The 19,970-nt window shown below is 42.5% G+C and overlaps 1 protein-coding gene across 6 annotated transcripts in view; it reads left to right on the top strand.

Moving 5' to 3' along the window:
- The first annotated feature begins 1,153 nt into the window (after positions 1–1,153).
- CHRM3 (cholinergic receptor muscarinic 3) overlaps positions 1,154–19,970 on the top strand; it is a 507,768-nt gene continuing 488,951 nt past the window's right edge. For all 6 annotated transcript variants that reach the window (XM_035280815.3, XM_054248167.2, XM_054248168.2 and 3 more), the window contains exon 1: positions 1,154–1,417. The gene's annotated coding sequence lies outside the window, so the exon portion shown is untranslated. The remainder of the gene's footprint in view (positions 1,418–19,970) is intronic.

Raw genomic sequence — 19,970 nt, 5'->3', positions numbered from 1 at the left:
CTCTGTGTGTGTGTGTGTGCGTGCTCTCTCTCTCTCTCTTAGATTTTTCATTCCTCTTGAGCTTTAAAAGCTTCGCTAGCAAGATTATACCTTTCATTTTCTGATTTTAAAAATGTGTGTGTGTGCGTGTGTGTGTGTGTGCGCGCGCGCGCGCGCGCATGCACTTCAGTGTCTTCCTCATGGATGCTTGTCTCATTTTCTCCCAAGGTGTAAATGTCCAGGGAAGGAAAAGTCACGTCGTCCTCTACTACACTGCTCTGCAGAGAGAGACTCACTGAATGTGAAAAAGTGGCTGCATCAGCCTGTTCCCTAGAGAAGGGTTCTCCACCGAGTCGTATATTGTAACTGAACTGAAGTTCATTCATCGATAAGTTGTGCCCAAGCAATCGACTTCCTTCCAGTCCTTCTAAGCAATCCAGGAAAACCGATTTAAAAGCGAACACAACAAAACTAACAGACGGGCAAAATCTACCCTTGAAGCGCCGCGGGGGGCACAGTTTGGGAGCAGGTGAGGCCGTGCTGGGCGGTTGAGGGCCCCCTCTCTCCGGCTCGTCGTTCAGCTTTCAGCCAACCCACCCCAGAAGCACCCTGGGATCTCCTCGCCCCCTGCCAAGAGGAGAACGCGGAGCCCGGAGGGCACGCGGGAGTGGAGCTAGGCGCCAGCAGGGCAACTGGGCATGCTCAGAAGCCGGGCAGGTTTGGGTCTCCAGCAGGCAGCCTGAGCATTACACCAGCTCTCGCAGCCCCGGGAGGAGGAGGAGGAGGAGGAGAGGGAGGAGGAGGAGGAGGAGGAACGCGAGGAGGAAGGAGAGGAGGAGCGGCCAGCAGTAGCCACGACCGCCACCACCAGGCAGAGGAAGAGTTCGTGGGGAGGGAAAGGCCCTCCTCCCGCCTTGGAGCGCCTTCTCCAAAAGCTTCTGCTTTAGGAGAAAGGGAATACAGGATAAAGAAGGAGACGGAAAGAAGAGAAAAAGTGAGGGGGGAGACAGAGGAAAAGGGCGTGAACAGAAAGGGCCCGAGCGTTCAGAGGAGCCCGGGGCGCGGGGGTGGCACTGACGAGCCTGGAGCACTGGCGCTAGGGCAGGTGCCGCGGCCGCTGCCCGGAGGCGGCATGTGACGCGCGGCCTCAGCTGCCCACGGGCGGAGCGCTCTCAGACAGCGGAGCGCACACCGCCCGGCCCTCGGTGCCAGCGCGGATCCCCAGGCTCCTCGTCAGTCCGCGGGGCGGCAGCGGCGCTTGTGGGAAGACCGGCGATGAACCTAAGGGCGGCTCCGGGCAGGGGCGCGCGATCTTAACGACAGTCGCCTTCTGAACGCTGAGCGGGAGGGGACGAAGGGACGGTGGTCCCGGCCCCATCCGCGCACCGGGCAGGCGCGGATACCCGCGTGGGACAGACACCTGGAGCGCAGCTGCCAGGTAGGGACGGAGTCCGCCACCCAGGCGCAGGGCAGAGCGGGCGGCGGCAGCGGCCGACCTGCTTTCCAGCGTATCTCGTTGCGAAAGGAGGAAAAAGTTTTCAGGGCGGGTAGGAAAGGTCTCGTTTTTGGAGTTCGAAGAAAGGGACGGGGGAGAGAAGAGAGAGGCTGTGGGTCGATTTGGGGAATGGTGGGGACTTGAATTCCGACAGCGCGATCTGGGGCGGAGTTGGCGTTCGGGACTGACTGAGGGTGGGGAACGCCCGGTGGCACCCAAGTGCCCCGAAAGGGACGGGAATCCTGCGAGCGGTGCCCCGGAGAGAGCCGGGGACGCCCCACCCGGCTCTCCCTCGCTTCCATTCTCTCTTCCCCGGCGCCGGATCTGAAGCACCAAAGTGCCGGAGCACGAGGAGCCACCCGGCTCGGGGTGTGTATGTGAGCGCGCTCGTGTGCCGAGCGTGTGTCTCGCGTCTCCGCATTTGCTTTCCTGTTAATTCTAAGGAGGCTAGAGCCGGCGCCCGCCAACCTCGCCGCGGGGCCGCAAGTTCGGATTGCATTTCACGGGGCAAAAAAGCAAATGTGGCACTTCTAGTAACACTTGGGCGAAGGTACCTATCCTAGCGCGCATCTTTACTGACCCGGAGACAGTCTACACTCGCAAAGCAGCGGCTTCTGGACTGCGCGGGGTCTCCTCTTGGGGGCACTTCCCCAGCATAGCCTGCTGTTATAGAGATTAATTTCTGCGTGTTTTTTAAACGGCTGGGGCGGGCGGACAGTTGACTCCAGCAGCAGAATTCACTTATCTACTCCGCGGTGTGCGTGTTGGAATTGTGATCCTGTTGTGCATACTGGTGTGTGTGTGCGACTCTCCTTGCACGCATTTGGAAGTGGTAGAGGCAGCAGGGGGTTGGGAACTGCATCCATATGGACAGATTTCAAGAATGCACAAACCTTCATTTGTCTGCAAGTGTTATTTGAACCTGTCCAAAGGCTGCAAGGATATGTCCCCTCCATCCCCGCCCGTGTCCGTGTTTGCACTGTGAAAGGACGGTCCTCTTTAAGACAGAAATGTATTTATCAAAGCGAGGTGTTGTTAAGGACGGTCGTTATCTTACAATATGCTTTGCACAGACTTTTCCTTTCTCGCCAGCCCTCTGAGTTCCAAGACAGAAAACCTGTCTCCTCCCCCCATTTTGGCCTTGTAGGCCATTTGAAACATAATTTTTAAGTGGGTGCAGTGATTATGTAGTCCAAATAATTCCATATTGTGAGATCATTATATTGCATGAACCATTAATCACTATTTCCTGTGCTTAAAACAATGCCCAAGTATTTACTTAAGAGAGACTATGCATAAGAACATATAGTTGAGGAAGCAGAAAGCTAAACCTAGAGCAGATACCTGCATGTAGGCAGGATTGTAGTGGTAGCATGATCATAAAAAACTAAGGTATTTTTGTTCCAAATATCGTGGGATAAATGCGGTGCTGGGTGCACCCTCTTGTTATAAGAGCTGATATTTCAAAGTATACATGTAAAAGGAACATGCCTGCTTCAGTGTGCATTCCAACATGCCACGGAAATGCCACGGAAATGTGGTTTACATCATAGCTTCTATTGCTGAATAGTCTATCTTTAGATTTTGTTTACATAGTTTGTCTCATTAGCTTAACACATAATTAGCTATTGTTGGACTAGAAAGCACATTATTTTTGTAGTGGTTTCCATATGGAAATATAATGTTCGCTTTAATTACTAATTTTAAAATAATTACATTGCCGGTCTGATTTAGACTGTTTCTCTAGGTTGAGGAGTATTATGAAGATTGAACGTAGCATGAAAATAGCAGTGTTAAAATATTGTGTTTTAAATAACGTTGGGTCATTATTCAAATGAACTCGAGAGTTGAAAAAGAAACTGAGATGAAAAGTAGACTTCGAAAAATCTTTGTCAGTTTTCTGCGTGGAAAATTATTGTGAGGGAAAAGTGTATTTTGGGAAAAGGAGCAAGTGTGGAATTGGTCAAGTTTTAAAGAAAGAACAAGTGTTATAATGAATAGTTCCGTATTAAACCTACATTTAGGCTTATTTAGGAAACTTTCCTTTAAAATATAGAGAAATCTATGATGAATATTCATTACCCTCTTTTTATTCTGGGGTAGGGGGAAGTAAAATGTCACTTCGAAAGTATTATTTACTTCTGAAGATTATTTAAGCATGTGTAAAAGTTCTTTAGTGTGTACCTTCTCATTTTTTTTATAAAGACAAATGATTTATTTTCTTAACAAAGAAAATTTGTATTTTAAGTTAGAGTATGTAAAAATGTGAAGTTCTTTTAATGATGTTTTAGCCTTTAATTGTAGGCAACCTGTTGAAAGTGAGCGTGGAAAAAAATATGAAATTGGCAGAAATAGAATTTCTTAGATTCACACTTGTAAATTGAATAGACAGAAAGTTAATTGATATGGTTGAAAGCAAAGTGACCTTATGTATTTGTAAATTATAAAGTAAGATATTTTTTCAGATTTTTAGCTAAAATCTCTGTCATTTTCCCAGCCAACATATTGTTCTTGCCTAACAACTTTGTTAACATTGGCAGACTCAGTTGCTTACTGCCAAATGGCCTGGACATTTCCAGGGTGACTATTAAGAAATTGGGTCTTGTTTGCAGTGCCGGGAAGTTTATATTGGGAACAGCTGTGGTGTAGTGGCACTTCAGATAGGAGATGAATGAACTGTGAGTCACATAAAGATGGAGGCTCTGATCAGTATGCAGAGAAGCATATCTGTCCTTCGCTTATGGAACCTGATTTTATAGCATAAGATGACTAATAACATTATTCTCACCCTGTGATTTTGAAGGATCAGTAACTAGAAATGTTGCCTTTTATACAATATGTTTGTGAATTTAAAATGTGTTCTCCTTACATAAGAATATTTTCAAAGGTATCTATGAACCTGATAAAATTTTAATCAAATCCCTCTACCATGTTTACTTTTAAAAGTTAATCAGCATAATAAAATGTGCCTTTATGCTTAATCATTGAATATAGTGTTTTCCTAGATGCAATATCAGTGAAGGGCTCCATAAGACTTTTCATCTGTAAAGTTCCCAGCGCCTGGAGGGCTCTGTTCACCTGCTACCTTCCCTAACAGTTTCATATCCCGGGCAGTGTAGCTCTGCATTTGTATTGTCTTCAAAGCAAGAAATAAAAATAATTCTGGGCTGAGCACAGTGGCTCATGCCATTAGTGGCAGTACTTCGGGAGGCCAAGGCAGGAGGATTACATAAGGCAAGGAATTCAAGATCAGCCTAGGCAGCATAGCTGCCAGATTTTTCTGTAGAGATTACATTCTCTACAAAAAATGTAAAAACTCAGCCAGGCATGGTGGCATGCACCTGTGTTCCTAGCCACTAAGGAGGATGCAGTGGGAAAATAGTTTGAACCCAGGAGTTCGGGGCTGCAGTGAGTTATAATCATGCCTCTGCTCTCCAGTCTGTGAGATGGACTGAGACTCTGTCTGTAAATCACCACCCTCATCATCATCGTTATAATTTTGGTTTGCTGAAGCAATTGAAAATGTTAAACCATAATGTGGCTTATGTGAAAACAATGTGACCTCCTCAAGCATTTCATTCCCCATTGTACACTCAGAGACCATAGTAGTTGCCTGGTCCACACTGTGGGTTGGCTTTGAGGATCCAATGCATGTGGATGTGCTTTTTGAACAAACTCTAAGGCACTATGAAATGCTGTGGTCGACTGGAACCCAGAGCCGCCTCAGTGCCCCATGATGGGAAGCACTGAGGGCCAGTGCATAGGCCCTCTGGCTCAGTTTTTGGCCTCTGTGTTGTTTTCTATTCAGAAGTTTTGGCAGCTTGCAGATTCCCCAGCCTCTGGAAGGACCTCTTCTTTAGGCTGGTGATCTGCCTTCTCCCACCTGTCAGAATTTCCCACTCATCCCCTCCTGAGGGCCAAGGACACTGGCTGACTGTACCTTCTTAGCTTCCTCTGCTGGGGCTGCAGCTGCAGCTTGCCACGTTGACACAGCACAGGGTCCAGTAGTGATGACAGGAAGTCAACAGAAGGAATATTCTGAGTCCCTGCCAGCTTCTCACCAATTGTGCCAGTTCATCCTGAAGCCAACTGGAATATGAACACTTTGAGAAAAACAATGGTGGCCAAAAACTAGAAACAAAAAACAAAAACCAATTTGACAAACAGTAGCTGGCAGATGCATCCTGGGCTTGGAGGCCTTGCATTCCCAGCCCTGCTCTGCACGGGACTCCGGAGCCTGGCCCTCTGACTCTGCAACCACAGCCCACAGAAGAAGGGAGTCTGTCCCAACCTCAGTGAGCTCTAGCAAGTCCCATGCCTCCCTCACCTCAGTTTCTCTAACTCCTGTCATATTTACCATTTCATAGGATGAGGTTTTGATTGAGTTTTCAATTTGCCTTTTCAATACTGAATTTAATGTCTGGCCTGGGAAAATTTTAGCTGTGACCTTGGCAGTCAGCCTCGCCCTTGCTAGGAACTTCTCTCCAGGAGAAGATCTCTTTCTTTCTAGTCTGTCTCTGATTCAAACTCAGTGTGGACAAACCCTTGGACCTGAGGCACAGCTCCCCTCCTGACAGTGCATCATTTCTGCCTGGGACTTGTACTGCCCGGTTCCACTTGACAAATACATTCTCCTTGTCTGTCATCATTGGTAGGATCAAATCTCAGTTCTCCACACCTCTCCCAAGCAATGTAATTTGAGTGGCTGACTATCCCCTACACAATTAATCCTTCATGAGGTCATTTGTTCTAGCCCAGCCCTAGCCTGCTTCCTGTCCCCACTGTTTCCTTGAAATTTGGCATGCCAGATGAGCCATGAAATAGTCTACCTTCTATCACCTCTAGCACAGGAAGTGGTGCTAATGTAGACATCCTGGTTCAGGCAGAATATCTGCCAACTACGGCCGTTCAGATAAAATTCAGGTGAGTTTAAACCAAGGTAAAATACTTGCAGCCTGTTTTGGAAAGTGTCCCCAGAGAGGGGAGCTACCAGATGCGTACTTCCCTACATTTATGGCTGCAAAGTGTTTTGGTGTTCTTCTGCTGAAGCCTTTGAATTTATCACAGGTAGCTATAGCCATAGAAATAGATACATATAAAAATATCCTGTCACTAAGATGTAGGAAAAGGGAGCTCCTAATAGCTTTGTCTCCATTTTTTAAGACTTGTCACTTCAGAATACATTTTCTCCCACTAGAATTGCCCATGGGATCCAAACTGGAGAGAAACCTGGTTACTGCTATTAATACGTATAAGCCAATTCTGGCCCACAAGCATCTGAAGCTCCATCGAGCTAGCTCTCATTTCCCTTGAATCCTAATGCAGCGGTATTTTATAGACTAGGAATCCATATAAATGTTGGCTGAGCATGGCGGCATGTACCTGTAGTCCCAGGTACTCAGGAGGCTGAGGCAGGAGGACCGCTTAGGGCCAGGAGTCCAAGGCTGTAATGTACTATGATCATACCTGTGAATAGCCACTGTACTCCAGCCTTGACCACATAGCAAGACCCCATATCTTATAAATAAATAAATATAATCCATATAAATATTCAATAGTATTGGGTTTTTGGCTTCAAATTGACAATATTTTTGATGCTACTATATTTAAATATATATGCATAGTCATTTCAAAAGGTTGTTGAACACAGTCTTCTATGTAATTTTTTAATTTTCTTAGTGCAAAATAGTGTAAAAGCACAACTGCTATTGTAGGAGGTCTCTCAAACCATTTACACTGAAAGGAAGTTCTCATACTTGAAATAGATATGATGGACCTCCCACCATTTTTCCTGTGCTTTCTCGTTGTGTGAAGGGGGAGAGAGTGGGAATCTGGAATGGCCATGATATTTCTTTCTACGGAGTCCTCCTTTCTCATCTCCTCACCCCAGATCCTTCCCATCACGCAAGGACCAGCTGAACGCTTCCAGCTTTCCTTGAGTGCAGCTATCATTCTGTTTTCCCTGTGATTAATTATTCTAAATTCTTTGATTCATTTGAATGTCAGAAACTGAAAATCAGTCTGTCCAAACAACTGCAAAGTTACTTCTCCCTACTCCGAATACTAGTGGCACTTACCCTCTTAATATAAAGTTTGACCCTCAAGGATAGATAACCCAGGTAATATTTATTTTGATTCTCTCCAAAGAAGTTAACTTCATGAGAGTATGTAAGTAAATATATAATAAATACATGTTTGAGTAGAATGAGTAAATCACCCAGTCACTCCATCTATCTACCTGTCAATTACCTATCTCTTTCTCCAATCGACCTATGTTCATTTATACAGGAGTTGTGTATATATCTGTTATCCCATCTTTCAGGTCAGTATCATCTAATGTGTCAGGTACCATGGACATTCTGTTTTGGATACACAGTAAGTCAAGGGCTCTCCTTTTTAGGACCCTATGTGATCAATGTGAGAGCAGCTAAACAAATCTGGGTTGGAAGGGGATGTTAGATGTATGAATTTCTCAGATCTTAAAACAACAGAAGTTTATTCTCTCATAATTCTGGAAGCCAAAGTCTGAAATCAATGTGTTGGCAAGACTGCACTCCCTCTAAAGACCCTAGGAGAGAATCCCCCCTTTCTTCCTTCAGCACCCCGTGGCTATCTGCATTCCTTGACTTGTAAGGACACCACTCCAATCTCTGTTCCTGTGGTCACGCTGGCTCCCCCACTTCTTTCTTCATGTCTCCTCCTGTATATGCCTGTTTTATAAGTATACATGTGATTGCAGTGAAGGCCCACCCAGAAAATCCAGGATTAGCTCCTCCTTTCAAGTGCCTTAACTTCATCACATCTTTTGTCATATAAGGTAATCACACAACCTGGGGATTAGGAGGTGGGCACATCTTTTGGAGGGACCACCATTCAGACCACTGCAGATGTCACTGATGAACAGTTTTTGCCTTTGGACCTCTCTCTTCATGTTACGCTGTGCAGTCTGTATGGTTTGAGAAATTAACACTCACCAGGGGTGAGTTCCATTTTCACAGAGCAGTGAGACACAGATCCTCTTTATAATGAGCCAAAAATCTCATTCTCCTTGTGCTTGTTTGCCTTCTTAATAATTCTGAGAATTATGATGAGAACACTTCTGATCTTTCTTCCATAAGAAAATCTTTAAAGTTGAAAAGTTTAATGTTATTTCAACCTGGTCCTATGTGCCACTTCAAATTTTCATGTTCTTTTTTAACCTTTTCATTTACACTTACTGATCAGCGATCACACTTGCCTGATCTCACTACCCTCTGACTTGAAACCTTTTGACTCCTCTCGTCCACATTCATGAGGTTTATAGCAATGACTTTTCCAAAAGTCACCTGTAATCTCTTAGTCACAAAACAGATTCCTTGTCTACCCTGGTTAATCTCTTTTATTTTTTTCTATATATTTCATTATAGTGCATTACATGGAAAGGTACAGAGAAGAACGAATGGTAATAAAAGAAAGGAACTAGAAAAGTGAGGGATTTATTATTACTTTTTATTATTATACTTTAAGTTCTGGGGTTCATGTGCAGATCTTGCAGGACTGTTACATAGGTATAAACATGCCATGGTAGTTTGCTGCCTCCATCCTCCCGTCACCTACATTAGGTATTTCTCCCAATGTTATCCCTCCTCAATCTCCCCAGCCCCTGCTGTCCCTCCCTCAGGCCCCCAATCTCCCAACAGAGCCCAGTGTCTGATGTTCCCCTCCCTGTGTCTGTGTGTTCTCATTGTTCGACACCCACCTATGAATGAGAACATATGGTGTTTGGTTTTCTGTTCTTGTGTCAGTTTGCTGAGAATGATGGTTTCCAGATTCATCCATGTCCCTGCAAAGGACACGAACTCATTACCCTGGTTAATCTCTTAGCAACACCTTTAAACTCCCTTAATTTTTAGAGCATTGTACCTCCCTAGCTCTCTTCTCTCCTCTGGCTCTCTTCTCTCCTTGCTGTTCTCCACCCCCATCTTCTGCTGAGTGTAGGACTCTCCAGCTATTTCCCCCATACTGTTCCCCGGCCTCCCGTTCCGCATCTGCCTCTTTCCACAGTTTCAAATACCCTTTCCATGTGGGTCACACTCACTTGCTCATCTCCAAGACTGACTTGGCTTCAGAAAGGAGCATTTCCCTGTGCTTGTTGGCTCGCACAGCCTCCGTCTCCTTCCTCATCCTGTTCCCCTCTTGGGGTTCCTATTTCTATGAATAGCATGACCATCCTACTGCTCAAACATTATGAATAAATTAAGTAATCTTGATTTATTCTCTTCCCTCACCTCCCACATTTAGCCAGGTACCAAATTCGAATGATTCAACCAAGGAAGAGTTCAAACTTCTTGGCTACCTTCCTCTCCTGCTGTCAATATCTTAATTCATTATTTCTGCAACGTTCATGTGAATTCAGATCTCTTAGGGATCTTGATAAAATGCAGACGCTGATACAAGAGGTCTGAGGTGGGACCTGAGAACCTGCATTTCTAACCAGCCTTCAGGTGATGCAGATACTGGTCATCTGTGCTGGGACCACACTGAGAAGAAAGGTTTTAAGTTTTACCTTTGTATCTTTTCTTAGTCTCTGAGCTTCCCAGATGATCTCATTGGCCGTACTCTTGCCTTTGGGTCCATTTTATACAGATTACTCTTATTCAAGACCAAATGTGATCATCTTTCTCCTACCCTCAAATACCTTCTTTGACATCCCCTTCTGCTCTCTGTTGAATGAAGACTAAACGTCTCGCATTAGCTTCACCCTGTTTCATGGCTTGGGTTCGCATTTTGCGATCAGTCCTGAGTCTCAAGGTCACTCTTCACTTTACCTTCAGGTGTCCTCATCCTCTGCCACGTTCTCTTGCTGCTTAGGATACCCTTTCTGCCACATCATCAGGGGTCCAAATTTTAGCAATGTGTCAAGGACAGCTTGAAATGAATTAATCTTCTGTAACTTTATCAGAATCTCACTTTTATCACTGATTGCATTCACTCTTGGTTTTTTTTTAAATTGCATTTTAGGTTTTGGGGTACATGTGAAGAACATGCAAGATAGTTGCATAGGTACACACATGGCAGTGTGATTTGCTGCCTTCCTCCCCTTCACCTATATCTGGCATTTCTCCCCATGCTATCTCTCCTCAACTCCCCAACCCCGCTGTCCCTCCCCTACTCACCCCAACAGACCCCAGTGTGTAGTGCTTCCCTCCCTGTGTCCATGTGTTCTCATTGTTCAACACCCACCTATGAGTGAGAACATTCGGTATTTCATTTTCTGTTCTTGTGTCAGTTTGCTGAGAATGATGTTCTTCAGGTTCATCCGTGTCCCTACAAAGGACACGAACTCATCATTTTTGATTGCTGCATAAATTCCATGGTGTATATGTGCCACATTTTCCTAGCCCAGTCTATCATTGATGGGCATTTGGGTTGGTTCCAGGTCTTTGCTATTGTAAACAGTGCTGCAGTGAACATTCGTGTGCATGTGTCCTTATAGTAGAATGATTTATAGTCCTTTGGATATATACCCAGTGATGGGATTGCTGGGTCAAATGGAATTTCTATTTCTAGGTCCTTGAGGAATCGCCACAACACTCTTGGTTTTTATGTGTGTGTGCACATAAATTGTTTCAAATATCAGATTGTGTTCTCCTTGAAAGATGCTATGTTTTGTCGGTCTTGGACTGCCTTCAAGTATCTAGTGCAGAGTCTTCTTCATAAATACTCAATATGTACATTCACATATAAAATACGTAAATAGACACAGTGGCTCATTTTGCAAGGCTTGTTTGAGGCCAGGAGTTCAAGACCAACCTGGGTGACTTAGCAAGAACACATCTCTACAAAAGTTCTTAAAAATGATCTGGGTTTGGGGTGCACGTCCCTGTAGTCTCAGTTACTTGGGAGGCCAAGGCAAGGAGGATCCCGTGAGCCCCCAAGTTCAAAGCTGCAGTGATCTGTGATGGTGCCAACTGCACTCCAGCCTGGGCGACAGAACAAGATCCCGTCTCAAGAAAAGGAAACGTAGTGTTTTTGCTATTTGTCTCCTTGTGAAAGTAATACATGTGATACAAAATTCAAACATTAGGGAAATATACATCAAAAGTAAAAGTCCATCATAACCCAATGCCCCCAAAGACAACTACCATTAACATTCCAATGCCATGACAGGGTTGTTTCTGATATTTTCAACACGCATTCTAACATTCACTCTATACCAAACTGGGATAATAATAGACTTTTGCAACTTGACTTCGAATGTAAATCTATCTCCCTCTTCTTCAAATCTGCAGCTTATTCCAAAAGATTGACTGATTTAACTGCATACAAATCAATCTGCTTAAAATGGCCCAGCAATGTAGAAATATGTTTGCTTCGAATTTCTGATCACTTAAGTATGCCTTTATTCAGCGATTTCCCTCTCTGCTCCTCATATTGTGCTAGACTTTGGATTTGTTACAGTAAAACAAAAATACTACCCCGGAAGTTCCAAGCTCTGCTTAGATCTTTAGGCTAATGTTGAGTGATGAACCGCTGGTGAGGTAGTAATCATTTATCTTTGATGCCAAATTAAAATTACCATGTTTGATGACATGCACGCTCAGATTGCTGACTTTTATATTGAAATGCAAGTTTTCAAATTCTTTTTTTTTTTTTTTTTTTTGAGATGGAGTCTCATTCTGGTTCTGTCACCCAGGCTGGAGTACAGTGGTGCAATCTCGGCTCACTGCAACCTCTATCTCCCAGGTTTAAGCGATTCTCCTGCGTCAGCCTCCCAAGTAGTTGGGATTACAGGTGCCTGCCACCATGTCCGGCTAATTTTTTAATTTTTTATTTTTAGTGGACAGTTTACCATTTAGGCCAGGCTGGTTTTGAACTCCTGACCTTGTGATCTACCGCGTGGGCCTCCCAAAGTGCTGGGATTACAGGCGTGAGCCACCACATCCAGTCAGTTTTGAAATTCTTTAGCTCCATAAAGAATAGGTGACTCATTGTAAATTCTGAATGTGTACATATTTATCTATGTATCTAATACATATATATATAGATATTACTTTTTGTTTCATGAATGGATATAAATATGGAATAAAAATATAGAAAATGTTGTAAAAGATATACCAAAAATTTTAACATATTTAATAAAACTACAATTTAGAAAGAAGCTGTGGGAAAAAACAAAAGGAAAATGTCATGTAAGCTATGTTTTAGAATGCCAGTAATTGGGGGCACACAAATAAGGCATTCGTTGAAAAGAAAATTCTTTTAGAAGTAAAAATCAATACTCCCTTTGGAATTTTGGAGAGCTAAGTCTTCATAATGATGTATGTTTCCTACTGATGCTATATTTGTCATTTAAAAAATAGTTCTATAGTAGAACTCGGGAAAGTCATTTTCCTGGGTAGGGGGAGGACAGGCATATGTTTGAGAGACCTAGAGATGTCAGCAAAGGAAACTATATTTATGGAGAAGAAACTTAAAAGTGGAATGTAACGCAATAAAAGGCTACAACTTTGAATCAATATGAGACTTTTGCAGTCTGGGTTAGTGAAATTATATAAAGAGTAATTTATTTGTTTGTTTGTTTGTTTATTTATTTATTTATTTTTGGAGATGGAGTTTCAGTCTTGTTGCCCAGGCTGGAGTGCAATGGCACAATCTCTGGTCACTGCAACCTCCGCCTCCTGGGTTCAAATGATTCTCCTTCCTCAGCCTCCCAAGTAGCTGGGATTACAGGCGTGTGCCACTGCACCCGGGTAATTTTTGTATTTTTAGTAGAAATGGGGTTTCACCATCTTGGTCAGGCTTGTCTCGAACTGCTGACTCAAGTGATCCATCTGCCTCAGCCTCACAAAGAGTGTTGGGATTACAAGCGTGAGCCATCACTCCTGGCCAATATAAAGAATATTTCTGCATCTTCTATCAAACCCCTGAAAATGTTGTTTATTTTTGTAGTTAATATGTCTCACGTATGGTATCATATGTTTCTTGTAGACTTTAATACCAGTAAAAATTGAACCTCCTTTAGAATAATAAGAGCAATTATCTGATAATATAATTAAACTTTCTTTATTTCATTTTTTACATTGGCTGCTGGGAAACTCAGACCTAAAACTAACATTCAATCACAGTGGCCAGTTTTGCTTGGTTTTTCTATATACTACTTCCCTTTTGTTCTAGTATTTTTTTAACCTAATGCTAATGTTTTAATATAAGCAGTCTCAGATTCTCTTTGGAAAGCAAGCAAGACATAATTTGGAAATATATAGTCTAAAATTATACCCACAAAAAATACCCATATATAAAAAGAAAGAAAATGAATACTTTAAAAGCAGATTTAAAAAGAAAAAGTAATATTTTGGAACCAAGGTCTCTTTGAAGGCCTGAAAACCCCAGGAACCACCATGGGCAAAGAAAGTCACTTTTAGCCAATGCAAGATATCCTGAAGAAAGAACAGGTAATGATGGTGATGATAATGATAACTGTTGATAATTATGATGCATTGTAATAAGTAATGAATTATAAGGTTTCAGATTTTCAGACAATATCTCACTGAATCAACAACCTTCTTTTTTCATGCATAGTTGACAATTAAATATTGTGTATATTTATAGTGTACAGTGTGATGCTTTGAAATCATGGTACTTTGTGAAATGATTACATCAGACTAATTAATATATCCATCACCTCCGATTTTTTTGCTGTGAGAACATTATAAGATGTATTCTCTTAGCGGTTATCAAGTGTTCATTACCATTAACCATAGTTTTTGTTGTGTTGTGCAATAGATCTCTCAAACTTATTCATCCCAACTGAAACTTTGTACCTTTGACCAACATCTTCCCAACAATCACCCCTTCCCTGTCCCCTGGGAAACCCCGTTCTGCTCTTCATCTATACGTTCTACTTTTTGTGATTCTGCATGTAAGTGAGAACATGCGGAATTTGCGGAAAGCCATGCCTGACTTAGTTCACTTAACACAATGTCCTCCAAGTCCAACCATTCTGCGGCAGATGGAGAATTTTCTTCTTTTTTAAGGGTGAATGCTATCTATTGTGCATGTATATCACATTTTCTTTCTCCATTCTTCTTGCTAATAGCCACTCACTTTGATTCCATATTTTGGCTATTATGAATAATGCTGTACTGAACGCAGAAGGGCCAATGACTCTTTGACATTGATTTCAGTTCCTTCAGATATATTCCCAGTAGTGGGATTGCTGGATCCCAGATCCTATGGTAGATGTATTTATTAATTTATTTTTAATTTAATTAAATTTAATTTATTTTGAGACAGTGTCTCACTCTGTTGCCCAGGCTGGAGTGCACTGGCGTGATCTCGGTTCACTGCAAACTCCGCCTCCCAGTTTCAAGCGATTCTCCTGCATCAGCCTCCCAAATAGCTGGGATTACAGGTGCCTGCCACCACACCCACCTAGTTTTTGTATTTTCAGTAGAGATGGGGTTTCACCATGTTGGACGGTTTGGTCTTGAACTCCTGACCTCAGATGATCTACCTGCCTCAGCTTCCCAAAGTGCTGGGATTACAGGCATGAGCCACCGCACCCAGCTGGTAGTTTTATTTTTATATACCCGTTTGCCATTTGTAAGTTTTATTTTGAGAAATGTCTATTCATATCTCTTGCCCATTTTTTATTCAGATTATTTTCTTTTTTGCTATTGAGCTGTTTGACTTCCCTAAATGTTCTGGTTATTAACATCCTTGTCAAATGGATGGTTTGCAAAAATTTTCTCCTGTATTGTAGGTCATCTCTTCACTTTTTATTCATTTCTTCACAATGCAGAAATGTTTTCGCTTGATGTAATCCCATTTGTCTATTTTTGCTTTTGCTGCCTGTACTTTTGAGATCTCACCAAAAAAGTCTTTGCCCAGACCAATGTCCTAAGCATTTTCCCAATGTTTCCTTATGGTGGTTTCAGAGTTTTGGGTCTTAAATTTAAGACTTCAATCCAATTTAATATGATTTTTGTATTTGGTGTGAGATAAGATCCAATTTCATTCTTCTGCATGTGGATATCCAGTTCTCCCAACTGCATTTGTTAAGAGTATCCTTTCTCCATTGTGTGTTTTTGGCATCTTTGTTGAGGATCAGTTGACCATAAATACAAGGATTTATTTTTGGGCTCTTTATTCCGTTCCATTGGTCTGTGTGTCTGTTTTTATGCCAGTACCACGCAGTCAACAACTCTCTTTAAATAGAAATTGTTATTATCTTTTTTATATATACATAAAAGGAAACTGAAACATACTGAGGACTTTCCTCTGCTAAAACAGCTAATAATGTCACAGAAGCTCAGTGGATCCAGGCTGTACCCTGTTGCCTTTCATATAGGATGCATGGATATCTTTCTCCTCAGAAGCAGAGACCAGGCGAAAATGAACCCAAAGGTCTAGGCTTAAAGAGAATATCAGGAAGCTGATTCTGGGAGGTACTGAAATGTTCCCATAGTCTTAGAGACAGGCCTAGCCCATGTTAAACTACTGATGAAATACTAATGTGGGTCAGGTACAGAATCGGACCAGGCTGAATAAAGAAACTGGTACCTGGGTCTGAAGGCTGTGCCAGGTGAGAGTCTGTGGCCACTCTCCAGCTTCATCAAAAACAGAAATGTGTGCCCCATAACACTTGTCTACTGCACGCTCAGATCTTCCTCCCACACCGGCACTCTCTGGCCTTCTCTCTGCTTTCCTCTAACTTGGCACGTTTGACTTGACTTTTCTTAAAGCACACTTGTCCTTATCCTTGCAACTTTTCAGGTTATCACTCTGTGTTTTGTCTTCTGATCACAAAGTTCTTCTCTCTGACTCTTTTTTCCTTTTCCTTTTCTTTTTCAGTCCCATGAAATAGGGTCCCCTTATCACTCCTTGGAACTGATTATCTGAAGTTATGGCATTAAGAAGCTTATTGAAACATTAAAACTCCACACTCCGTTACCATCCAGCTTGGTATCTCCACCGCATTTTCATCCATTTCCCTACTGCGATTCATCCTTCGTTCTCTGCAACCCAAGATGCCGACTTCTCATGCTCCCCTTAACCCTCTGAGCACTGCTTTTCAGTCACTTTCGTCCGTCCTTCCTCCTTTACCTGCAATATAGACCCTTCGTAACATGACCAGCTGCAGACTTCAAAGGGGTTTCTGAGATTATCTAATGTGGGCCTCTTATTTTATGTTTGAGGATCTTGGAATCTGAAAAGGTTGAATGCCACACCCAGAGCTGCAAAATTCTAAGCCTGGATCTTTTGACTCTCTACCTACGTTTCTATGTAGACTCATGCTAAGTCACTGCCTGGAGATGACCTGGCCTCTTTTTTCACTTTCGCTATTTGTAGCTGCATTTACAAATGCATTTCTGGCATCAAGTATTAGTAGAAACAGATCTCAAGTGTCAAACCTCGTCCCAAGGGCTACATATCCATTTCTAGCCGTCCGTTAGACATTTCTACAAAGAATATCCATCAGGCACCTCTAATGTATGATGTGGAGATTGGAACCCATTACTTTTCTCCAAAATATGCCATTCTTCCTATTTTTCTTATACGCATTGAATGCATCACAGTCTTCCTAGGAGAAGAAAGGATTCAGACTTGAATCCTTTTGAATGTTTATAAAGATTCCTTCCCTCTCTGCATGCAGCTCCTAAGTCCTGTCGAATTTTCCTAAACTGCGTCACGTTAATTCCTTGCCCCCTATTCCCACTGCCACCTCCTCAATCCAGGCCTTTCCTGTCATCTCCCCCGACAAGTCTCCTATAACCTTGAATTTGTTCCCCTGCTTTCAGTTTCTTTTAGATTTTACTGTTCTGTAACGAGACCTACAATTTTATCTCTACGTAACTTTCAATTCCGTCTGCTTTCTACCTCTGTCATGTCACGGTAGCCACACCAGCCTCCTTGGGGTTCTTTGGATGCGACTCCATTGTCCTGCCTTTAGGTTTCTGTGGAAACCAGACTTTCTGAAATTTACTCTCCCTAGCTTGGCTGTAGCTGTCCTAAACATATTAGGAGGCCTGCATTCTCTCAGGAAAATACAGTCATCCCTCAGTATCCAGCGGGTATTTGTTCCAGGACCTCTAGCGGATGCCAGAATCACAGGATGCTCAAGTCCCTTATATAAAACAGCGTAGTATTTACATATAACCTGTGCACATCCTCCCATGTGCTTTAAGTCATCTCCAGATTACTTATAGTGCCTAATGCATTGCCTCACATCACTTCGTTTGAGTGGATTCAACATACTACCAGGCGCAAGGCAAATTCAAGTTCTGCTATTTGGAACTTTGTGGATTTTTTTACGGGAATATTTTTGGTGCGAGGTTAGTTAAATTTACGGATGTGGAACCCACACATACAGAGGGCTGACTGTACATCTTTTCAATCCCCATGCTCCTTTAGTATGTCATTCTCACATCTATTAAAACATTGACCATACTTATCTGCATTTGAATAAATTATGTAAATAACTCTTTTTCTCCACACACCTTGTAGACGTTACATGTTGGAGAAGCTCACTAAACTGAGTGATGCTTAAGGTCTCTGTGCAGACAGAGATTTTTATGTTTTATTCACTGATCTATCCCAAGGGCCTGCTTGGCACATAATAGACTTCCATTAAGTATTTGTTGTTGAGCGAGTTTCTTGTTACTGTTCCCTTTGGGGGAGAAAAAGAAACATGAGGTTTAGCAGTTTTCAATGTATCTTGATAATAACAAAATAGCTTATCTGTTCGTAAACAATAAGCAGTTCCTGATGAGTGATACACAGAGCATAGCAGGATTTCTCCGATTTAGATTCGGAACTTCACTTGCCTGGAGCCTTGTTTTTGTAGATACAATGGTTACACTGGTGACCCTCACATTTTGAGAGGTATAGTCTTTCGGACATCCTACAAATTATGGTTCCTTTCACCAGCTCATTTCTAATGGCCAGTATGTTTTAAATAGTCACTATTAGTCCATCATTAGATGCCACAACTACCAAGCTGTCTTAAAGGTTTTTGTAACCACTGGAAAGCTTTCAATCACAGGGATTTGGGGAGTGGATGATCCTGTGTGGCCCAAGATTGTCTATATGGTAATCGTATGGGATGTCTGCTAAAGATGCAATCCGGGAGATTGAAACCAGACCAGCTGAATAAGAATGGGGACAGGATCTGTCAATCTGCATTCTAAATACTCTACTTCAGATGATACTTCTGCTTGCTAAATTTTAACATCCACTGTTTCAGAAGGAGAGAGAGAGAGAGAAAGAAAGACAGATTTATTTTTTTTTTCCAAGTCAGATTAATAGCATGGAATGGCAAGGGGTACATTCTCTTAGGTCATTCTCTCTGGTAAGATGGAGCATACTCAACTTGAGATGTTTCTCAGGCTTTGCAAAGGGTGGAGTGCTCTTTCCCACTGGACTTTAAACACAATAGAGCAAGAACTCAGATCTCAGCTGGCAAATTCAGATGAATGCATTAAATGTACCGTGCTGTATCTGTATCTGTATCTGTATCTATATCTATTTGGGAAAAATATGGTTAACGACGTTCACAGGGTACTATAAAAACAGAAAGTGTTATCTCAAATATACGCAGTTCTTAACATTTTTCTGTTTGTTTCTTGAGTTCTATCCAGGAGCTGACTATCATAAACAGATCATATTTGTGCATGGGTATAATGCTATAATTAGGGGCTACACGTCTGAGCCTGTACATCACGTATGTCATTGATACCAACATCAGGATGCCAAAAAAGCAAAGACAGCATAGTCTAGAACTGCTGCCTATGTGCAAAACAGTTTGATTATCATGATCAGTCTAAAAAAAATAGACATCATTGGTTTTGCCCATTCATTAGGGGACTTTTTTTTTTTTATTTTTTTTGAGACAGAGTCTTACTCTGTATCCCAGCCTGGAGTGCAGTGGCAGGATCTTGGCTCTCTGCAACCTCCACCTCCCAGGTCCCAGTTCAAGCAATTCTCCTGCCTCAGCCTCCCAAGTAGCTGGGATTACAGGTACGTGCCACCATGCTCAGCTAATTTTTGTATTTTTAGTATAGAAGGGGTTTCACCATGTTGGCCAGGCTGGTCTCAAACTCCTGACCTTGTGATCTGCCTGCCTCGGCCTCCAAAAGTACTGGGATTACAGGTGTGAGCCACTGTGCCTGGCCCTATTAGGGGACATTTTATAAAGGTCTTCTATAAATGAGTAAATTTCAAAAATCATATACAACTAATACTTTTACACAAATTTAATGTAAAGTGGTATATTCTGTTAAGAAAGCAAAATTAATAATCACTGTGTCCATCAGAAGTGTAGAAATTCCTGTGGTAGCAAACACCCTGGAGCCAGGTGACCCACATTCTCTCTCTGTTTCCAGCCTTCCTACTGGTAATTCACTTGCCAGTTACATTTTTTAAGTTCCTGAATTGTGTCAGGCAGGGTTCTAAGTGCTAGGGATAAAGAGATAAATAAGCAGGACAAGATGGTGCCTTCATGGAATTTATGTCT

Source organism: Callithrix jacchus, chromosome 19 (genome assembly GCF_049354715.1).
Source record: "Callithrix jacchus isolate 240 chromosome 19, calJac240_pri, whole genome shotgun sequence".
In the NCBI taxonomy this organism is placed as follows: domain Eukaryota; kingdom Metazoa; phylum Chordata; class Mammalia; order Primates; family Cebidae; genus Callithrix; species Callithrix jacchus.
The sequence above is the reverse complement of the archived record's forward strand: the minus strand, read 5'-3'. Positions and strand labels throughout refer to the sequence as shown.